Genomic DNA, 5,510 nt, shown 5'->3' with positions numbered 1-5,510 from the left:
CCCGAGACTTTCAGGGTAGGAGCGGAGCGGAGCGGAGCGCCCCACCTATTTTGAAAAAAATGCGAGGATTCGTCAACCGGCGTCAAAGTTATTCACATTTTTTTTCAGATTTCCTATGGAAACACGGTCCTAACTATAACTATCTACTGGCGACCGCCAATAGATAATATATATATATGTATATATATATATAGATATATATATATATATACTAGTGGCCCATTCTGGTCAGCTCCTGTCTTGAAAGTTTCGGGGTGATTCGTCAAGCAGGGGCCGAGAAAAAAAGGGGGTCCCAAAACGCATTTTCCCCATGTTATTTTCCATAGGAAAGTTTAGAAAAAGCTACAGCCCGAACTGCTAAACTGAATTACACCAAATTTGGCAAAAAGGTAGGTCTTGGTTCAGAAAGATCCCTTTTTGTTAAATGGTGTAAATCCGTTCAGTAGTTCCTGAGAAATTAGAAAAAGTTCGATATCTGTGGCTGAGGAGGGTTCGCGAACCCTCCCGACCACAAGCTTCATTCTAATTGCTTGCCAACACTCCAAACCAGGAATTTTTGGCAGGCATCTTGTGACTCGGTAGAACTGAGTCACAAGAAAACAGAAAAAAGAGGTTAAAAAAATAAAAGGGGGCATTGTAGAAACACCCCGACCCCCTAGGCCTGTTCAGGGGTCCCACAAGGACCCCAAGGGCCAAAAACGCATGTTTTTTAATAATTATGGCAGAAATCGCATTGGGCTGTGAAAAAAATGCTCGAGTGCCCCCACACACCCTGGGGACCACCACCTCCCCGGGGCACTCTAAATTTAAATTCGGGGGTCTGTTACGGATCCCCAGGTCCCGGGGACCACCACCTCCCCAGGGCTTTTAAAATGAAGGGAGGGGGGCCACGCGGCCCTCCTCCTGGAGCCCTAGATGGCCCTGGGGACAGCCACCCCCCAGGGACGGCTCCTGCAGTGTCCCGGGGTGCCCACCCCTGGGACACTGCTGTTTGGAATGACAGGGCAGGAGCCGTGCGGTTCCCGCCCTGTCATTGCAAACTCTGCTTTGCTTCGTTGAGGCGAGAGCAGAGAAACCTGCTCTCGCTTCAACGAAGCAAAGAAGGATTGTGGAGCTGCATGCCAGCAGCTCCCCTTGTGGAAAAATAATGCCGGCACCCGCATGATGCGGGGAGCCGGCAGGGACCATGGGGGCATTGTGGCTTCCCCACAGTCCCCAAAGCCGAGGGCCAGCAACGGGGGATGGGGTCCCCCGGGACCAGAAGTGGCCCAGGAGGGGGGCCACGCAGCCCCCTACCCTGAGAAAAACAAAAAAATATTTTAAAAAGGAAAGGCCGGCCACGGGGGATGGGGTCCCTGAGGCCATATTTGGCCTTAGGAGGGGGGGCCTCCAAATAAAAATTAAAAAAAAAAGAAAATTCTGGCCATGCCCCGGGGGATGGGGTCCCCGGGGACTAAATTGGCCACGGGAGAGGGGCCACTTCCCGTTTTAAAATTTTTAAAAATAGGGGTCAGGCGCTGGGGGATGGGGTCCCCGGGGGCCCTAAAATAGTTAAAGGAGGGGGGCCACACAGTTCCCTTTCTAAAAAAAATAAAAAAATAAAAAATCCGGCATCGCAGTGAAGGCCCCGCCCCCTCCCTGCAGCACTCTGCAAATGCGCCCCTTGGCGAGTTGTAAGTTGGGGAATTAATTCCCCTTGAATACTGAGGGTCCTTGGGAGCCAACTAGCCCATCAAGTACCTCCAGTATGCACCAGGGAGCTGCATCGCAGATAGGTGGCCCATGGCCACGCCCCCTTTTTACACCACTCTGCAACTCAGCTCTGTGGTGCTTACCGGAGGTACCTGGTGGGTTAGTTGGCACCAAGGGGCAAACAGGATTAAAGGGGACTTAATCCCCCAACTTAGAACGCGCCAGGGGGCACGTTTGCACAGTGGTACAGGAAGGGGGCGGGGCCTGATATGTCAAGTGTGCAAACACACCCCCTGACGCGTTGTGAATAGGGGGATTAAGTACCCTTGAATCCTGAGGGGCCCTGGGGGCCAAATAGCTCACCAGGTACCTCCAGTAGGCACCACAGAGCTGCGTTGCAGAGAGGTGGTCTGAGGACATGCCCCTTTTTACACCTCTCTGCAACACAGCTCAGTGGTGCTTAAGATTTAAGGGGACTTAATCCCCCAGCTTAGAACATGCCAGGGGGTGCGTATGCAGAGTGCTGCAGGGAGGGGGTGGGGCCTGATATAACAAGTTAGCAATCCTGCTGTGTGGGACTTACTGGAGGTAATAAAAGGGGTAGTTGGCCCTCAAGGTTGATGTTGGGGGCTAACTATCCCTCCTGTTACTTCCGCTAAATCCCACACAGTGGGATTGCTAAAAGGTGTTTGAAAGCCACGCTCACCTTTCTCCACCACTCTGCAAACGCGACTGCTATGTTATATTTAGAAATTAGCATTTAAAAAACCTTTGAAATTCACTGAAAAAACCATAGGTTTCAGGGACGTGATAGTTAGAAATTAGCATTTAAAAAACCATTGAAAATTCACTAAAAAGACATAGGATTCAGGCACGTTATAGTTAGAAATTAGCATTTAAAAAAACCTTAGAAATTCACTGAAAAAACCATAGGTTTTAGGGAGGTTATAGTTAGTTGGACATTTCTGTCGTACAAAACCATAGAAATTCCCCCGTTATAGTTAGTTCAGCTAACTCTAACTCGCGCACCTGCAATGCACTGCTGATGACGTCACATATTACATCATTCATGACATGGTCAGTGACATCACTGATGACATCACTGATGACATCTCAAACGATATCACTGATGCCATCACTGATGACACCATTCACGTGAACATCTGATGCACCTCCTCACACTCTAATATAACCTTTGATACACCCACTGTAAAATAAAGACTACCATTTTCTAAACCATCGACACACCAATACCAGTTACTACATACACACTCACTGATTCCTAGATCTACATACACATCCACTCATTCACCCATACAATCAGTCATACATGCAGTCACTCATCAATACAACACTATCAAAAGCACTCATACACCTATACAGACACTCACACACCACCACTCATCCAGAGTTACTCACACACCTAGTCAGTCAGTCATACAAAGAATCAATCACACTCTATTTACTGACCTATACAGTTATACACACACCACATCACTTATTCAAACAGAAACAAACACATACTTATTCACTTATACAATAACTGATACACTCATCCATACAGCCACTCTCACAACCACTGACTCGCACGTATAGTTATTTATATACTTCAACTCTCACATACACTGCCTTTTAAATATGTAGTTACTTGGACATGTACCACTGAGACATCCATTCACTCACCAACACACCCATACACATACTCACCCACCCATACAGCTGTTTCCACATGCACTCTTGAACCCATACACACAGTGAATCAACCACTCAAACATCCATGCAGAGTCACACACCTCCCACCCACCCACACACACACTCAGGCACCCATACAAATACTCATGCAACCAATCAATAACCCATATAGACACTCATGTAGCTACTGGCCAACCCATGCAGCAGCTTACACAACAACAGACAGCCTGATACAGACATTCACACAGTTTAGTCACTAACTCATGCATTCAGTAAGACACATGTAATCACTCCCTGAAACAGTCAGTCACACACCTACTAAATCCTTCATACACCCACTCATTCTTCAATACACCTTGGCATATATATAACACATATTGAAACTTTAAAGAAAAACACAGTCACTGGATGATGTCATCAGTGATGTCATCAGTGATGTCATTTGAGATGTCATCAGTGATGTCACTGACCATGTCATGAATGATGTAATATGTGACATTAGCAACAGTGCATTGCGGGTGCGCGAGTTATAGTTATGTCATCAGTGATGTCATTTGAGATGTCATCAGTGATGTCATCAGTGATGTCACTGACCATGTCATTAGTGATGTAATATGTGACGTCATCAGCAGTGCATTGCGGGGGCGCGAGTTATAGTTAGCTGAACTAACTATAACAGGGGAATTTCTAGGTTTTTGTACGAGGGAAATGTCCAGCTAACTATAACACCCCTGAAACCTATGGTTTTTTCAGTGAATTTCTAAGGTTTTTCAAATGCCAATTCCTAACTATAACGTGCCTGAAACCTATGGTTTTTTCAGTGAATTTCAAAGGTTTTTTAAATGCCAATTCCTAGCTATATCAGGCCTGAAACCTATGGTTTTTTCAGTGAATTTCAAAGGTTTTTTAAATGCTAATTCCTATCTATAACTTATCTCTGAAGATATCATGTTTAATGATTTTGATTGGATTTCTATATTTTTCAAATTCAGTGTGTCATTTCATTAATTACATTTTTTTTAAAATACTTTTTTATCACCATTTTTAAATGTATATTTTCAACTAATTCTTTTAAAAATTAAAAAATATTATTTGAACTTAATGGGTTTTTCAAACATATTTTTTTATATTTTTCAAAATATTTTTTTAACTATATGTGCAAAACTTTATTTTATATATATTTTTCCCATGTTTTTGGATCTGCGCACCCTAAGCGCACCGTTCTCGATCCCTACACGATAGCATCCGCGCATGGTATGCATCGGGTACGTGGTTAGTGCGCGATTTCAATGCGACCGGTACGCGACTCCCAGCCTATACGCGACACGTTCGAGTGCGCGGATCCCATACATATTTATGTATTTCATGTGAATATTAATTGAAGACAAACTCTAAACTAGTCTTAAAACTCATATATTTTGACATCTAATTCTATATTTCTTTTTAATTCAATTTCGCGGATGCGTGCTGAGTGCGTGCTGCGTGAGCGCACGGTGCGCGGATCCCATGTGACCTGCAAATAAAGAGATTTGATTGGTTCATTACACTTCCTGTTCTAACTAGTGAAAGACCCCACCCATTTCAATCATTCTTCTTTGAGCTTCTTTGGAGAACCACCTCTTTGGAGAGAAGAAGATTTTTTAGACTAAGTTTACACTTAGCTCTAACCTTTTTCAACTAAAAATGGCTTCAGGGCAGCAGGCATCACCTGCATCACCTCATACTTCTGAGGATACATTTTTGCCGGAGTTACCACGCAAAGAACGTTTCTCTTCAGTGGTATGGACATTTTTTACTTTTCCCAAGGGGCAGAATAAAACCAATGCCACCTTGGTCACATGTAAGATTTGCAAAAGAGTCCTATCGAGAGGGAATCCTAACAAGAAATACTCTTGCGGCATGGCAAGTATGATGAAGCACATGAGGACCCTTCATCCAAACAATTTTGCAAAAGAAGAGTGCCGACGGATGAGAAACGCTCCTGCTCCTGCGCCATCCACCTCATCGCAGCCGAGCACATCAAGAGTGCATCCATCAGACCAAACCTTGGACATGCGTCCTCGATTTCAATTTTTAAAAGTGCTCTGCACTAAGTGCAATAAGACTTTGTGCTATGGTGAGCAGCC

Source organism: Triturus cristatus, chromosome 4_1 (genome assembly GCF_964204655.1).
Source record: "Triturus cristatus chromosome 4_1, aTriCri1.1, whole genome shotgun sequence".
In the NCBI taxonomy this organism is placed as follows: Eukaryota; Metazoa; Chordata; class Amphibia; order Caudata; family Salamandridae; genus Triturus; species Triturus cristatus.
The sequence above is the reverse complement of the archived record's forward strand: the minus strand, read 5'-3'. Positions refer to the sequence as shown.